Below are 16,767 nucleotides of genomic sequence, written 5' to 3' on the forward strand. Positions count from 1 at the left end.
ACAACTACAAATCTTTTAATGAGAAACAGCTTTTTTCGACTGGCTGTAGCCAGTGATGTGTTAACTGGAAACAAAGCTTATTTTGACTGTTATCAGACACACTCCAAGAGGAGCCCCGTTCTCTTTGAGACCTCTCTATTAAAGCATGCATTTCTGCCCCTCATAGCTTTGATTCAATCATATTAGAATAATGGTCACATGTTTAGTGACTACAAAATGTCTGACAGTGATGATGCTTTCTCATTTGCTGCATACAATTGTACCTTTGTRTTGGTGCCAGCTTGTCTTAATTAAGCACCTTGGCATTTATTCACTAGAAGTGCAAAAATACCTAAAACTGTTTTTATTCTCTAAGAGGTCAGTCAGTATGATGCTCTCAGCTATGTCTAAATTTCTATAGTTGTTTTTAGCCCCAAACCCCTTAGTCTTAAACCATTCTTTTCCTGTATAACTGCTTAACAGTAACTTCCTTCATCAGCAAAGCTGCGTGAACTCCCTCTGCCTCTGCTGGTTAGCTTCTTTCACTTAGTGTAGGCTGAGCTTGGCTGTATGTAATCCAGTGAATCAAGAGCCATCTGTTCCATTCGTATACCAGGGCCACTAAGGAGAAGATATGAACAGTGTAGCTGCCCGCAAGAGAAGGGGAGTGAATACTTACCTAACTCTTAACAGTCAGTTCCCTTAAACCAGGACTATCCKGGGTGATTTCTGAGCTTTAATTGACTAGGAAGTTGGAGTGATAGCAAGCACTAAATAAATCCTTAGCAGTAATAAGATTAATAAGCAATTAACACAAGATGTGCTCTTTATATGAAGAAATGGCAAGCTATATTTTTTATCTGTAAAAAGTTTGACTTAGATTCTTGGTATCACAGTTTGCTTCCTGTAGTTCCTGGAATCAGTGTTGTAGCGAAACTCTGATCCTTATGAAGTTCTTGGGACAGCCATAATGAAGTAACTACAATGATAAATGGTTTTTAATGGCAATTTAAGAACTCCATAAAAGGACATTCAGTACAGTATTGACTAGGGCTCTAATCAGGCAGTAACTTGTTGATAACTTTAAGCAGCTTTCACAAGTAATATCTTTTTTTTTTTCAAGCTCTTCAGTGTTAAGTGAAAAGTCCTGTTACTTGAAGGCTGTTTTCTGCAACTAAATTTCAGGGACTGTTGTACAAATGAGTGCAGGCATGCTTTGCAAGTGTTTGGCCCTGTGCATGACAGTTGACAGACCACATCATAAATCACTGTTGCAGATTAAAACAGCAATCCTGGCTCAACGTATGAGTGTATAGTTACTGGGGAAGTAAAAGAGGTGTTAGCTCTCTGCTAGCACTGCTCACTGCAGGATGTGAGAGGAGAGGCTGTGTGTACCTCCTCATTTTTCCCTACATCTGARTGTGTCTTGGACTGAGCTGTACAAACCTTCAGGGAGAGCTTTTTTTTTTTGCACTGGTTATTTGCAAACTGCTTACTGCTCTAAAATGTAGGTCTGTAAACTATCTGGTGCAGGTCTCCTAACTGTCTGAACTTCCCACAAATGCTCTGCTCAATGTACAGCTTTTTTCTTTTTCCATCTATCATACAATGTTTCCAAATGTCAATCCTAAATTTCTCTGCAAATAATTAAGCTGACTTCCCTCCCTTTTCTTACTGGCATCATCACTTATTTTGGAAGACTTCTCTCAGTGTCTCCCTTCAGTCTCTTTTTTCCTAGATTAAGCAAACACTTCTTCCAGAGAAACCCAGGAGGTGAGGTGGATTTGCCCATCCTGTTGCTCTGATCTCTGCAGTTCGTACTATGCAGTGCTCCAACTTAGCTGCAACTTGTTTTGAGACCTTACTAGCACTTAGTGTGTCAGAGAGGTTCCCTAATATTTTACATAGGCTACTGCTGTTAATGCATCCCAAAATCAGTTTTCCTTCCTGGACAATATGAAGGAGACAACCATACCCTAGTCTGTTCTTTACAAAATTGCTGTCTCTGCTTCTTGATTGCTTCATCTGTAAGTGTTTTACTTTACACTTATTGACTGTTTAAAATGATTGCATGGTAGAATTGCTTAACATCTGTGTTACAGTTGAGGGCTCCTCCTTGTCCTCTTTAGCTGGAGGAGGAAAGGTAGACTGAATACTTAGAACGCAGAARTCCAGAGCAAAGCACTTCTGGACCTTATATCAGCATCTCTTGAGACTAAATGTTTGAATGCTGTTGCCACCAACCACAGCATCACCCAAGCCCTTGACCTCAAGTGCTGGAGTTTAACTTGATGTGAATTACTTCATTCTGCCTTTTGAGACATTTTTTTTTTCTTCTAAGTGAAATTCTGGATGGAAGATTTTAGTAATTCAGAGCTAATGTCACTGGGAAATTTGAATTGGAATATGAATGGGCTTTGCTGAATTTAACTGCAGGGGTGGAGATGCATATGAAAGAGTTCTGTGCTGTAGTATGGTCTTCCCTAACATAGCAAAAGGTAACAGTGAGTGGAAGATGAACGCTCTTTGCATTAAGGTGAAAGGAATACCAATCTCTGTTTATATATATAAACAGTCCGAAAGATAAATGCTTGTAAAGTAGTCCGGGGGTGAATACTTGTGTCATTTTAAAGTACCTTATTCATTTCAACCTTCTGTATGTTTTAGAGTAGGAATACTTCTAATGGAAACCTGTCACTTAAAACTAGGGGATTTACACAGGGAAGTTGCCTAGAGTAGTAAGTTTCTTCAGTTTCTCTATATTATGCTGGCCAGTGTGCTTGGTCCCTTTGGAAGGACTACCTGTGAGGCACTCACTGGAGCTGCTGGAGTCTGGAGAATTGCCTCACACGGGAATGAGCACAGAAGTGAGCCTTGGGCAGCTCCAGCGAAAAAGCCACCCACGCTTGAACTGTAGTTGGGTAAATGCTCTTGTGTAAGAGGTGAGCTAGCAGAAAGTGCTGAGGCAGGCTGAGGGCAGGGCTGAGAGTGGGGTTTAGAGAAAACTGCAGCAGTTTGCAACCTGGGAATTATTTCTTTGTTTTGGTGGGTGGGCGAAATGTGTCTAATGATTCTTGGCCCTACGAATATTTTCATTTGCAATTTATAGGATAGGGAGGACTCTTTTTTTTTTTTTTTTTTTTTTTTTTTTTTTACACAAAGGATAATAGTAAGAAAAGCTTTTTCCCACTTCCGGTAAGTGCCAAATGTGATTCTTGGACTTGTGTATGCAGACAAATGCAGGATAAAAACAGTAGCTAGTAGGCAAGGCATCTCATGTTGAGTTGGGCGTAAGTAGTCTGAACACTCATGTGGTTAATTTTTTTTATGATTGCTGCTCGTAACTTTAGAGGACTTCTCTTGCTTGTTTATTGAGCAATTTGTAGGACTAGAACACTGTTCATAAGAGAAGATATTCTAGTTTTGTGTTCTGTAATGCAATCAATCCAGGCTGACAAATCATCCCGATATATTAGGCAGTGGGCTGTATACTAGGGCTTAGTTGTCCAAAGTACAGCTTAGCACAAGTTAGGCAATGGCTGAGATAACACCAGCTGTGCTTGTGCAGGTGTTAATGTTGTAGATATCAGGCTGTAGGAAACCTAGGCTCCTAGAGTAAAACAAAATACTTCATATTGTGAAGCTGAGTACATTAATATCTGAAAATGCTAGACTTAGGGCTACTTGGATTTCTTGGTTGGGTACTGTAGTGCATTTAATTGCACAGCAGGATCCTACCTTAAATCTGTGATCTTCTGATTCTTAATTATATAATCTTAATATAGTATTTAAATTTGTGCAACTTCCCAGGCTTGTAGGGTTGAAGTCCAGAGCATTACACCATCACCCAAAGGATAGTTGATCAACAATATAAACCTCTCCTGTTAATACCAGAAAAGAGCTATGTGGAAACTTCACTGCTGAGCTTTTTTACTCCTTCTGTCCCTGAAAACAGATGGCGACACCTGAAAGTCTGGGCTTTCATCATAGGTCTTGAAAGAAACCTATTTTGTTACAGTTCTTAAAGCTGGAGATCAGGTGCCCAGAAGCAGARCCCCAGGAAAAAAAGTGTCTTTCCCTTTTGTCTCCTGTAATTCTTCCCCCCCCCCCTTTTTTTTTTTACATTGTCCCTGTTTTTCCCTCTCCAAAAGTTCTCTAATATTAATCTCTTGACGCAATTGCCTTTCCTGAAGAGGATGAGACACAGCTGTAAGGCCCAAGTTATAGTGTAGTTTGTATATATGCAGTGATTACTGTCTGGCTGGACTTCACAGAGACTGTTTTGAWTGTTTTTTTGCATGTTTTTTTCCACCTTCATATTTTTTCTCTTGTATAATTGTGAGTCAAGATATCCTGGCAGAGTGTATCACACTGGTCTTGTCAGTACCTTGGGTAAAATTGAGCCTCTACTTCTTGAGGGACTATAAACTTACTGGTTGAGGAAAAGGCTGGCTGTGCTACTCTGAGGAGCTCAGCTCTAGAGATGATGGTTCACCAAGGGATTTTCATGTATGTTAAAAGATATTCACTGAAGTAGAATGGAAGAAAGTGGAATGAGAGATTATAGGGGGATAAGCTCAAAGGGGCAAGGACTTGGAGCTTATTCAGAGGAAGGAAACTGCAGAGACTTCTGAAGAGCGTGACCTTCTTTCAAAGTCTGTAGTCCATACTTTTGGATGAAAGGGTTTGTAAAGGGCAGAATAAAAGTGTCTGTAGATGTGGAAAGCACAAGGCAGAGATCTAACTACAGTTTAAATGCTGCTACCCAAGCAACAACATCTTCTGCTTATCCTTGCACATTGCACCTCTCCACTGTGCCTCACCACTGGATCCAGCAAGTCTRCTTCCCTACAGCCAATTTATTCCTCCCAAACTCTTACTTTGTATCTTCTTAAGCCTTCAGTTGACCTATTTCCCAGGGTCCTTTGTTCCTCTGCATCTTTCCCCAAGCTTCTCAGGTAGTCTCCAGCAGCAAAAAGCATTTGGTATGTAAACTGATTATTTATTAATAGTTTTCATGGATCATTTTTTCTCAGAGGTGCATGTGTGCAGTGTTCCCAGTGGCTGATTTCCATCTACCACAGGAGCTTTCCACCCACAGAGTGATCAAGCAGAGATGATTTGGGTCAGCTCATGAGTTGGATCTCTAACAAAAGTGAGAGGAAACAACTGGAAGAAAGATGGGACAGTAGAGGATCCCTGAACTATCGGAAATAACTTCTCTCCTGTCAGTAATTGACCTAGGAATTAGGGTGTCCTGGTCCTTACTTCTGCCGTCAGATACCCTGTCACACCCAGTGTTTGGCTTGGCAGGAAGAACCTGTGTTCTGATCAAGTTACAGTTGTGTTTAATGGCAAGGTTAACTGTCCTATTACAGACTCTTTAGTTCAGTCATTTTGTCCCAGTAGTCTCAATTCTGTTTTTGTATATGTCAACATACAAAACAACTCATACTCAACACTGTTGTCCTCGTTGCTAGATTTCTGATTTTTTTTATCCTCCATTTGCTGGATCGTTTCTTCACCTTTACTTTTTTGCCGACTTCAGTCGTTTGGTCTGACTGTTTGCTCCGGCTGTTTGCTCCAGCCTCCTGGGCCTCATTCATGTTCCTCTGCGCTGGAATCAGTTTACTGCCTCTTTCATKTGATGTCAGTTTGTGAATGAAGTATCAGTTGCAAGAAGATCATGTGTGGTTTTACAATATGGCTTTCTGATCCAACTTGGGAGCAGAGGGAAAGGGAGATGGAGAACTCTTCTGCTGCTTGGTATGTGCTGGCACTGGTTTGTCTTGTTCTGCAGTGACCTGGTTAAGGAGTTGGCCCTACAAAAATTTGGTTGCTTTCTGCTTTTTAGCTCCTCAGACAGCTTTGTTATAGTCAAATGTGTTCCTCGTGCAACAGAGGAGGAACTTGAAGTGTTATGAAACTGCATGCTGCGAATAGTTAAGCTCTGTGTTCAGCTCAAATAGTTTGAAGACCAAGCTACTGGCAAAAGAATTGCTTCTGCTGTAATCCCTGTGTGTGTGCTCTCACTGCTTCCCTTATGTTATTTCCAGCCAATGTGTTGTGTTGGTAGTGTGAGATGGATGTGTTCACTAGCGTGGTTAACGCTAATCATAACTCTACAAGAAAGACCATCTGCAAGATTAGCTGGATCAACTTGCTTTTCAGACAAATCAATAATTTCTGGACAGATGCTGGGGAAGCAGGTAAGAGTATGTGACTGGGTGACATCCTGCAGTTAGTGACTTAAGCTGAGCCAAAAACTTCAGGATGAGCCTGTTTTCAGGTCTGTTACATGGCCCTACCTTAAGCAGCTATTAGTCTCATTTTGTTCAGTTTTGTCTTCATCCAGTTTGGCACGTATGAAGTCTTGTTGTGCGTATATTGAGAAGCTTGTTCATGAATTGACAACTACAGTTTTGGAGCTCCTTGCTAATTTCTAATAATCTGACTTTTTTAATGTTAAGATTTTTACTTTATTTTCTACTTGTGCTACCGGTATTTTTTTACCCAAAGCATCAGGGTACCTGTGATGCAAGCTGCTTCCTGTAACTGCAGAGGTCAAGTGCCTCTTCAGCTTGAATGGCTTTTCCAAGTTCAGTTGTATGCTGGTTTCCAGGTGGTGTGGGCTACTCTGCCTCTAGTGGTGACCCTACGAGATTGTGCTGTGCCCCAACTGGCCCATATTCAAAGTAGTGGTGCCTGTGTGTGTATGCTGTTGCGTGTGGGACAGCAGCATGTTGGTGCTGTGACGCTGAATGCCTGGCCGTGTCCTTGGAAGGCTTACAGGACCTGAGGGAGAAGAGCAGGAAGCAGACTTACTAGAACAGCGCCTGCTGATAGGGAGAAGGCTTTGTGCTGCATTGAGGGGTCTTTAGGAGGCGATAGCTTTATTATCCCTGAATCCTGCTATTTTAGCAGGCTGGTTCTCATCTGTGGACTAAAGGTACCAAGATCCCTCTTAACCCTCTGTGTAGAGGTGATAAGAGCAGCCTCCTTTGCTCTTTCTAGTGCCTGCCCTAAGGGGGCTTCCTTTTGGGCCAGAAAGAGAAGTCCAACAGCAGGCCCTCCAGGCAATACTCGGAAGASAGAAGTAGGGGAGAACTGCTGCTGGCATTTCTGTTGTCAGTTCTTCTAGTGGAAGCTGTAAACCTTTTGAATTCAAAAATTTCCATCAATTGAGATGGTCCTAACAATAGTATACTAAAAAGYATATTTGTGTTTAGTGGTTGTGGGGGAAGCAGTAGATGGAAAAAGAGGAATGGGACAGATGAGTCATAAGGTTAAAAAGGGACCTGTAGYGGTACAACCTGTTTTGGCTGCTAATTTCCAGAGCTAATTTCCGAAGAGTTGGGGGATGCTGTGCAGTGCTGTTCTCCCTTTACAGTATTACATCTTTGGTCAGAGGATGTTGTTAGGAACTTCTGAGCTTCCTTAGTTCTGTGCTTGGCTGGGAAGAGTAGAAAAGTCCAATGGCTTCATACTTCAGTGGAGGATTGAGGTTGTGGAGGACTAGGAGGGGGCTGCATTATAAGTGTAGAAGTCTTCACCTTGCCAGGAAAATGGCCTGTGTTGAGGACCTGGCCAGTAGTGCTGTAAATGTGGCAATGCCAATGCTCCTGGTATTATCTGTGGGATGGGAAATTAATGCAAACCAGCCTTCATGTCACAGTCTTCCTTGCTGCCTTCTAGAGTGGCATGCCCTGCTCCTTGGGGTATGGGGCAGGGAATGCATGCCTGTATTTTCCCCAATTTGGGGTGAACAGTATGTCAAGTCCTGTGCAAAAGCCTTCCCTGTAAGCCTCTCCAGTTGGATTGGAGCATGAGATGGAGAAAACCTCTGCCGTATCCCATGACCACACGTCACCTCTCTTGCACTACTGCTGTGCATGTGGTGGGAATGGCTGCAAAGAAAGCTCTGATAGCCCTGAGGCAGATCCCGCCTGAAGCAAGGCTTCCTGGAAGTGCTGCTGATCACAGGCAGGACTCTGAGCATTTAGATAATGTGTATTTTCAGTGTCAATATATTGATCAAATTATGTGCTGTAATATGGTTATACTCAGATGAATGCTTAAGAATAAAAGATACTCCTCTCACTCGCGACATCCTGGGCTTCAGGAGAGGCTTGTATGCTTAAYTATTGCCTTCCTTTGGCTGCTGAGACCCACTTCATGATGAAGTGGCTAGACTACCTGTTGATTGGCATGCACATGATGGCACATCCTTTCTGGAGCAGGAGGGCTGTTGTGGAAGGAAGCTAGAGTGCGCACTTCTGCCCTGGAGTGGGGCTGATGCGTAAAAGTGGGAGGAAGGTGACAGGGAAATACAGGAAATAGGAATGCTCTGGAGGTTCAGAGGCTCGTGTTTTGCACGGGTTGGCAATGCGTCAACAGTTTGACTCAAAACTCTTCAGAAAGTTGGCCTGAGGACACGGGGCACCTCGGCCCGAGCTGTTCCAGTGTTTCATCATTAAACGCAGCCCAGTTTTCAGTTAACGTTGGCCATTTTCACCATGCCTTTTGCAGCTAGAGCTGCCCTTAGCTTCCACCTTCTGCCCTGTTAGCCAAGACAGACATTTAACTTCTGTCCCTGTTTCCCCCCTTGCCCCGGCTCAGATGTGGCAGCTTCGTGCTCTTGTGTGTGGGGCGGGTTCACACGCGGGTGGCAGCGCCCGTCTTGCTGCGTGTCGCTTGGGAAGGAGAGACGGAGGAAGAATCAGCTTTCTGCYGTTTTTAAACGTGTGCGACGGCTGTTTCCTAACCTTTGGTTTTAAAAAACCCCTCTGCAGCGCGGGATGGTGTTGCCCAGTGGTTCCTCTGTGGTGTAGCCAGCTTTATTTGCTTTCAGCGCCCCCCTTTTTAAGGGGGGTTGTGCTGGTAGGTAAGGTGTGCGAAGGAACGCCCCCTCCTGCTCGCAGGGACTCTGCCTGTGCACATGCTTTTGGTGAAATCCCTGCCTCCGTGAGCAAAGAGTTAACTCGGTTTCACCTCGTCTGCCCCCAGCGGAATTGCGTTCCTCAAAGCTTGCTCAGTGTCTGCATAGACAGTGGTGCTCCCACATGGCAGGGAGGCAGAAATGCTGTCACTGCAGTGATCCTCATTCTCTCCCTCATTGCTGTGCATCCGTTACCTAATAGGTGACATAACACGTTCCCTCTTTTCTACTCTGCTGTGTGTTTAACTTATGAAATGCTTGAACGCAGGAGATGGGGCAGGTTTGGTCTTTTCTTAGCTTGGACGGGGTTACGTGACTGCCTTTCCCTGGTCCCTAATTCAGATTATTGCTAGGATATACGATGCTTTTGCTTTCAACCCGTCTGTCTGAAAGTGCTGCGGGTTGCCCAGTTCATGAATCAGAAGCAGGAATCCTCCTTCTGAAGTTTCATTAATGACTTGGAGCGAACCATGTTCATTGTGAATTGACCGTCGCCACTTTTATGAATCGAGAGGGTCCGAGCCATTCAAGTGCTCGGGCTGCTGGGAAGAGYGCCTCGATCTCTGCGGAAAGGGGACTCGTGTCTGTGAATGGTGCCTGCATGCGACTGAGCTGGGGAAGGGCGGGAGCGGGGACGGGGACACCACAGCAGCATCSTGTCGTGTCGTGTGACAAGGACACTGGCTAGTCCACGTGCGGCTGGGGGGGCCAGGGGCTGCTGAGCGCAGCGTGCTGCAGCCCGTGCAGCGCCCACAGGCGCTTCCTCTGCCTCCCTGCTCTTCCAGGGAGAATGAAGTGCATCAAATCAATTGGAGCTCAAACATTTAAGGAGGCTTGACGGTAGCCTCGTTTCTATAGGAAAATCTGGGGAGTTTTCCACCAGGGAAAAAATACTGCAAGTTTTCAAGGGCTGAGAGTGAAATATAGAAGGCAGCAGTGGCTGTTTCTTTATTTAGAAATAGGAGGGGAAAGGGACTGCCTTCAGAGTTTTTCCATGAATCTTTAACACAAATGTCTCTATTGTGAGACAGTGCTGATACAAATAAAACAACCRAGGTTTTCTAAATGTCTTTACTGTCAAGCATTAGGGCGAATGTTATGTTAATGTATTGAGTGTATTTCTTATGATTGTTACCTTCTAAGTTGTGTGTTAACCTCATTCATTTTTTTCCCTCTCCAGAATGTGGTGGATAGAAATATCCAATTAAAGTGAATGTCACTGAAAGTATCGGATGCAACGGACGCCTGTGGAATGTAATTCCCAAATATGCACATCTTAGGGGGCCAAAAAATACAGGATAATCTTCAAATTTGATCGGTTTCTAAACTGAATCTTCATTTTTCAGCTCTAAGTGACCCCTTTTTATGAATGGCAGCTTTTGCTTAATTCAGGTGACCAGCTGGTTCTGTGTTCCTTCTTAAATCTGTGGGCTAGAGGGTGCTGGTGAGTAGTTGAGTAATCTTTCTGACAATGCAGAGAAGAGACTTTTTTGAAAGGTGTGGTTTGAGTTTAAGCGTCGGTTTGATAACCGCAGTGCACAAAAGCAAGATAATCAGATGACTTCTAATTGGAACAGAATTACATTTGTGTAGCAGTTTCTACTTCATAAGCTGGAATGTAAAATGCTGACTTTAAAAACAAAATATTGCAGAGTACCTCTCATTTTGTTGTAGGCAGGGTAACTTTTGAAGATAAGTTTAATGGCTTTTCAACACTTCAAATATTGTCTTTTTTTATATACAAATGATCATCTACTTGACTAGATCACTGCTCATCATAATTAGGTAACTTCCATTCTGAAGACTTCAGAAATTAAAATTCCACTTGTGTTACTTTTCTACATTTTTAAGACTTGTCTTTATAACATCTTGGCAGCTGGATAAAGACTTGCCAGCTACATCAGCTTTCATCCATGGCTGCCATTGCATCTTTTTTAATAGCACATTATCTGCTAAATATGTTCCTAAGCCATCTTTGTCTCTCTCAACACATGAGAAGCTATTTCCAGTATGACTGAGAGGGCTCTGATTTTAGCAGAAATAATGGTCTTATTTAGAGAGAGATTATAAAAAGTTTAAAGCCATTCCTAGCCTAGCATAAATACACTCACTAACTTCTCTTGCTACTGGGAATGCATATAATCATGCTTGAACCTACAAGAGGGGACACCCTGAGGTATTTCTTTCTTCTCTCCTCTAAAGGAGATGATATTTTAGCAGTTGGTTAGACCAAGTTTTCACAGATAATTCACTTAAAACTAGCAAGGGGAGATGGAGGAAGAATCTTGTATTTGATATTGTTTTGTGTCTTAGGTAGCCAGAGGCACCTTAAAATGTTTTTCTAGGGAACTGAAGATTTGGGTGACCTGGAGTTTTGGGTATTCCTGTTCAATGGCGATATAAGCATAAGCTTTTACTAGATGATGTTATATCTGAACAAGAAGATACCAGTTCTCACTTGAACTGCTTTAGGACGTGATCTGGGCTAATCAGTGTTCTGAGCCCTCCAGCTTTACTGCTAGATTTGACTGCTGCAGACTACCACTGATCCACGCTTACACCACACAAAGTGTACACAGTACTTCATAATGGCYGTTTAATAATGTTGACCAGTTCGCTTTAAAAGTTGTAAACATAYCACAGTCCTGTAGCCTTCCTGTAGAGCTGTAAACTGCCCCTGAATGGGTGAGGGGCCACTCTTTCCTGCTTTCATGAAACTTCGGTGCATGCTTTTCCCTGCCATGTGCACAAGATGCTCACTTGTACTGCAGTCTGACTTGCCCTGGCTTTATGCCTTGTACTTTGGCAGCTGTCACGCGAATGAGCCATGGGTGCGCTAGATGTGGCAAGCGTGGAGGTGTGCGTGTGGGAGGGTGCCCTGCGGTGGGTTACAGGAGCTCTGTTAATGGGGGAGCTGCGCAGAGTGTCCTCAGAACAGTCCTAACAGCGTGTCCTGACATGATGCACCTGATGTTGCTGCTGTGCTCTTGCTTCACACCGGTAAGGCAGCCAAGAACTGGCTGTGGGAACTACTGCCCTGGTGTCYTTTGCCCCTGTGGTGCAGGGGCAGAGCTTGCGTGCTAGTACTGCTGCTTCCAGCTGTATGCATGTTAATGAAGGGCCTGAGTTAACTTTCTGAAGTTGTCATTCTCCTGCCCCYGGTACAAGGCTTTGCAGGACTTGTAAAATACCCCTTTGGTGCTCCCTGTATTGCTGTTCTCAGGCTTTGCCTGCTGAAGCCTCTGTGCTTGAACTTCTCTGCTTGTGAGCAGGCTGCACAGTRCTCAGGCGTGACTTTTGCTGCCACTTCAGCTGTTCTGCAGAACCCCTATTTTCATACCTCTATGTCCCTAAAGCAAATGCTACCTTCTCAGTGTACAACTTGGTTTAATGTTGCTTCTAGCCAAAATGAATAAAATATAACTAGRTACCTTCCTGTTTCAATTTCTGTTCTACTCCTGAGCGATTAAGATCTGTAAAAGACTTTAATTCCCTCTTCTGTATATAGTTTCCAAATGAAATCCTTGTCTCACTACCTTGTAGCCATGTTCCTTCTTCCCCAGACATCCCTGCAGACTTTACARACAGACTTCTCCAAACTTGTACTGCAGGGGGAGGAAATAAGTGTGTGTGTTTGTGTGTGTAGTAGAAAGGCAGAACTTAATCATCCCAAACAAAAGAAGTAGTAAAGCCATCAAGTTGTTCTACTTCTGTCTTTCCTGGGCAGTCTGTGACATGAAAGCTTGTGAAGAGCAGATTATCTTGAAATATCCTAAAAACAAGCTTTTGCTGTGCTCAGACCCACCTTTAGACTTCCTCTCACCCTATCTGTTAAGTACTATAGAGACTGAAATGTAAAATTTGAAGAGTCACAGGCCAGTTTGCAGTCTGCAGGTAGAATTAGTAGCAGTAAGATGCAAATTGACTTGAGCAAGTTCGTCTTTTTTTCACTACTTAAATAGGTAACCTTGGAAGATAATCAAGGCACTAATATAGAGCATAAGTAGCTCGTGAGCAAAGGCTTGGAAATATTGTTTCTTCAGAAACAAAAATAAACCCTAGACCTGAATTGGCATGTGTGAGATATGGGTTTTCCTCCAGAGCAGTAAATGGTGTCCATGACTGATAAATGGTCTGAAATAGTAGGTAAGAGCTGGTATCTATATATTTCAAGCAAAGGACTGGAGGAAAAAATAAAAGCTCTGTGCAGCAGCAAGTTGGGTGCACAAATTTCTTCCTATAATGTCTCTGATGACACATTCAAAATAATAGGTGGATTTTTTTATGGTCCTTGTACCATCCTGAAGGTCAGATGTCAAACAAAAACAGTTTCTTGTGTAATTCTGCCTTCAGGCATACCTCTGTTATTTTGGGTGCAGGGTGGAGGGAGGCAGGTGGAACTTAGCTTTATAAGGGATTGGTGAATTAGGGATCACTGTTATTAGCAAGCTTGAATCTGCTATACAGAGATTCACACAGCTATTGGAAAACCTGGGGACTCCACAAATGCAAAGGGTTGGAAAATCCCTATCCTATTTAAACTTCAAAGAAATTGCTCTCTTTTCCCCCTCCCTTCTCCAATAGCATATTTCTGGAACTTTTCTCATTTAGAGGATTTTTACCTGTTGAAATAATCGCATGGCAGTAACATGCCCCAACACTTGTCAGCAATACACAAGAACTCTTTTAAAAATTTCTAAGAATGGAAATACCTTTTGAAAGGATTAGGCTTTGTATGAGGCTTGTGTAGCTTTGTGGACTTCTGAAAGTCTTCACAGAAACTCCGTGAAGAAACCAAGCTGTTCCGTATTCCAGTAGAAAATCAGGAGGTCAGAAAGTCCCTATACAGCGTTGTGTCTCTTTGTGCAATGCAGGTATATTTGCTGGTGGGTGTGTGTGTAGATACACTTTTCACTTGAGTGAAATCTGACTCTCTCTTAAAGATAAAACTTTGAACAAGGTGACTTGTGTGTGTAATATGCTGGTGCAGAGAATGGAAAGGTGACAGCGCAGGGTATTAGACATCTCATAATATGTTTTAATATGGCTTAGACGCTTTTAAATGAAGGGTTCTGGGAGAGCCCTTGCAGCTATTGCATCACTTGCCAAAAATAGAATCTCTACTGCATAAGGCAGCTTGTCTGCAGTGTGAATAGACTTGATAAATTAGTGCTTCTTGTGAACGATCACTCATTTCTGCTTCTCAGCTAAGTAGGTTTTTACTCTAAATTTCGATATGAAATGAAGTAAAAGCCCCCCCCCATCTCTGGGGGTGTTTGGAAGTAGTGGTGTCCACAGTTCTGTCCACAATACGATTCTAAAAATRAATTTCTAAGCTTTCTGAAATTACAGTTTAAATGCACTGATAAACATGTTCTTATATTGTAATCCTTTGAGGAAGGAAAGAAGAAATTCTGCTTTGTGCAGCGTGAGGTAGTCTACCATTCTCATCAATCCGTTAAAGACTTGTAAATTGTAAAATTGTAATTATAGAATGCAAGCTAAATATAATACTAATCTACTTGTTAAAAAAAATTCCTTCCCTTAAAAATAAAAGGCTTGTTCTACAGTGCTTTTTTTCTTTTATTGTGAAATCTTAGTCAAGATGTACCAGCAAGGGAGTGTGTTTGTATTCCAGTGGTGTTGCTGAGCCAGACAGGTCTGCAGCACGGCATTTTATTTTTAGACTCTAGGTTGCCATTTTTATCCTGTAAAAAATATTCATCAGTGTCTGGGTGACAGGCCATCAGTTTCTATAACTGTGTCAGACCACAGTTTTTCCACCTCTCTCCTTCTCCTCTTATGTCCTGCTGTATACGTTTCTTTTTAGGGGGAAAGACAAAGGGGGRATGAGGGTGCTGATTTTAATTCATACATTAGATTCTTCAATTCACAGATCTTTAGCGTCACACGCTTCATTCATCTTCTGTACTCAGCAGCTTATGCAGCTTTGTTTATTGTCTGTAATGGGTGAACTTTTTAGTGTCCAGAACCTAATACCTGGGAAGGGGAGAAATGGACCTGGTGCTTGACTGATTCCCTGCTGTGCCCTCTTTCTCTGCTCACCCCCAAAACACAGTGATGTGGCAGCAGCTTTCCTACTGAGAGATAGTTTCACAGGCAGTTCTAGGGTACCTGTGAGGGATAAAGTTTCCTAATGGAGAAGTTATTTAAGGTCTCTGCAATAAACTTATTTAGGCCAGGTGACTTCTTAAAAGTGAGGAGGGCTCTTCTATTGAAATAACTATTTCATGCCAGTAGGAGCTTTAATCAAAGCAGGTTTTAGGATGATTAGGCAGTAAGTCTCACTCAGCGTGCATTTATACTAGAGTTTTTTTTTTTTGTTAGGAGACGTGGGTTAGTTGCCTTCTCATTGTGTGCAGGAGTTCTGAACCCCCATAGCTCAGCTGGGCAGTGTACGTGCAGAAAGTCTGGGGCTTTCTGGAGGAGTTGCTTTTTGAGCTCTTGAAGAGGCACCTCAGTGGACTGCTGTCACCAGAGCAATTGATACTCTTTCCTACTGGCCTCTTCGAGCTCTTTCCTTGAACCTCAAGCATGAGTGACTTGCTCTAGCAGTGATAGGAGCTTGTTCTTAAATGCCCTTTGCTTTTGCGTTGGGGCAGAAGCTGTAGGTCCACCAGGTGCCACCTGGTTGGTGGCAATCGAGCAACTCAGTACTGAAACTGAGTTAGCTCATAGCCTGTAGATGGCCCCTGAGTAGGGCCGGCTGAGAATGGCTATAGGTCACATAGTGGTCTTGCTACATACTTCCAGTTTAAGCGTATGGTGGCAGTCTTGGCRCTTGAAATGCTATAAGAGGACTGGATGAAACAAGTGAAAACGGTGCAAATATTACACAAGTAGCTGAAGGTTTGAGTCGACTCTGTCCTGATCAGTTTTTATTTATAATTTAAAATCTTTTTTGAAGTTGTGTGCTCTAGTACTCTAGGTGGCTTGTTGAGGTGGGGCCAACCATAGGTGCTATAAGGTAATTGTAGGTAGTCACAACTGCAAGAATAATAAACTGATTGGAGTGGCTAGTCACTGACAGACATTTGGGTTAAAAAGGAGATTGGGTGTGCTTCAGTGTGTGTACAAGCAAGTTGTAAAGTTTTCTTTAGGGGAAATAAATGTGATCTTGAATTTTGTTTGGAAGGGTACTGTGGACTGAGACMTTCGTAAGAAAGTTCTTAGGTGCAATCATGCATCTGTGGTGTACAGATATGTTATATATTAAGCATTTGGAGCGATTTAGCTGGTAACCTCCATAAGTGTGTGTAATTAAAATAGCCTATCAAAGATAGGCTTTATCAGTAGTCCCTCTACTGGGCAAGATAACATAACATTGTGCATTGCTCAGAGTTAAAACTTCTCTTTGCTTCTACACAGATAGCTGTCCTGATTTATAATATTTCTTCCTTAAATGGATTTTTTTTTTCTTTCCACATTTTGTGTGTTAGTATTTGGAAGCCCTAGAAGAGTGGCCTTGTGGAAAAATAGSTGGTCTTATAAAAGTAATGAAATAGCCAGTGCATTTCAGATTTTTGATCTGTTTTGACTGAGTTTGAAATCACCTCTTGAATAAGAGGTGAAGAATTGAGAGCTGAACCTGAAGTGGTTTAGCATTGTCAATGGTAATGATATCCAGGTTGGATATCTGTTGTTGCAAAAGCAGTATAAATGGAGACACCTCAGTGACTGTATGAAGTGAGCATAGACCAGGCATGGCTGGTTTGAGCTAGAGCTAAAAGGCTTATCCGCACATGAGATTACTTCTGTACATTTATGTGTCTTTGACAGAAATGCCACTGGTCTGAGTTGCAGGAAGGCTGTTTAATGTGAGAGGGAAG

The 16,767-nt window shown here is 42.7% G+C and overlaps 1 protein-coding gene and 1 long non-coding RNA gene across 2 annotated transcripts in view; one reads left to right on the forward strand and one right to left on the reverse strand.

Moving 5' to 3' along the window:
• LOC146586080 (uncharacterized) overlaps positions 1-13,771 on the reverse strand; it is a 16,284-nt gene extending 2,513 nt beyond the window's left edge. The window contains exon 1 of the long non-coding RNA XR_014897870.1: positions 13,630-13,771. This is a non-coding gene — a long non-coding RNA (uncharacterized LOC146586080). The remainder of the gene's footprint in view (positions 1-13,629) is intronic.
• Positions 1-16,767, forward strand: part of HSD17B12 (hydroxysteroid 17-beta dehydrogenase 12) — an 86,707-nt gene that overhangs the window by 3,819 nt on the left and 66,121 nt on the right. The window lies entirely within an intron of this gene.

Source organism: Rhea americana, unplaced genomic scaffold (genome assembly GCF_003343005.1).
Source record: "Rhea americana isolate MKP2758 unplaced genomic scaffold, rheAme1 scaffold_72, whole genome shotgun sequence".
In the NCBI taxonomy this organism is placed as follows: domain Eukaryota; kingdom Metazoa; phylum Chordata; class Aves; order Rheiformes; family Rheidae; genus Rhea; species Rhea americana.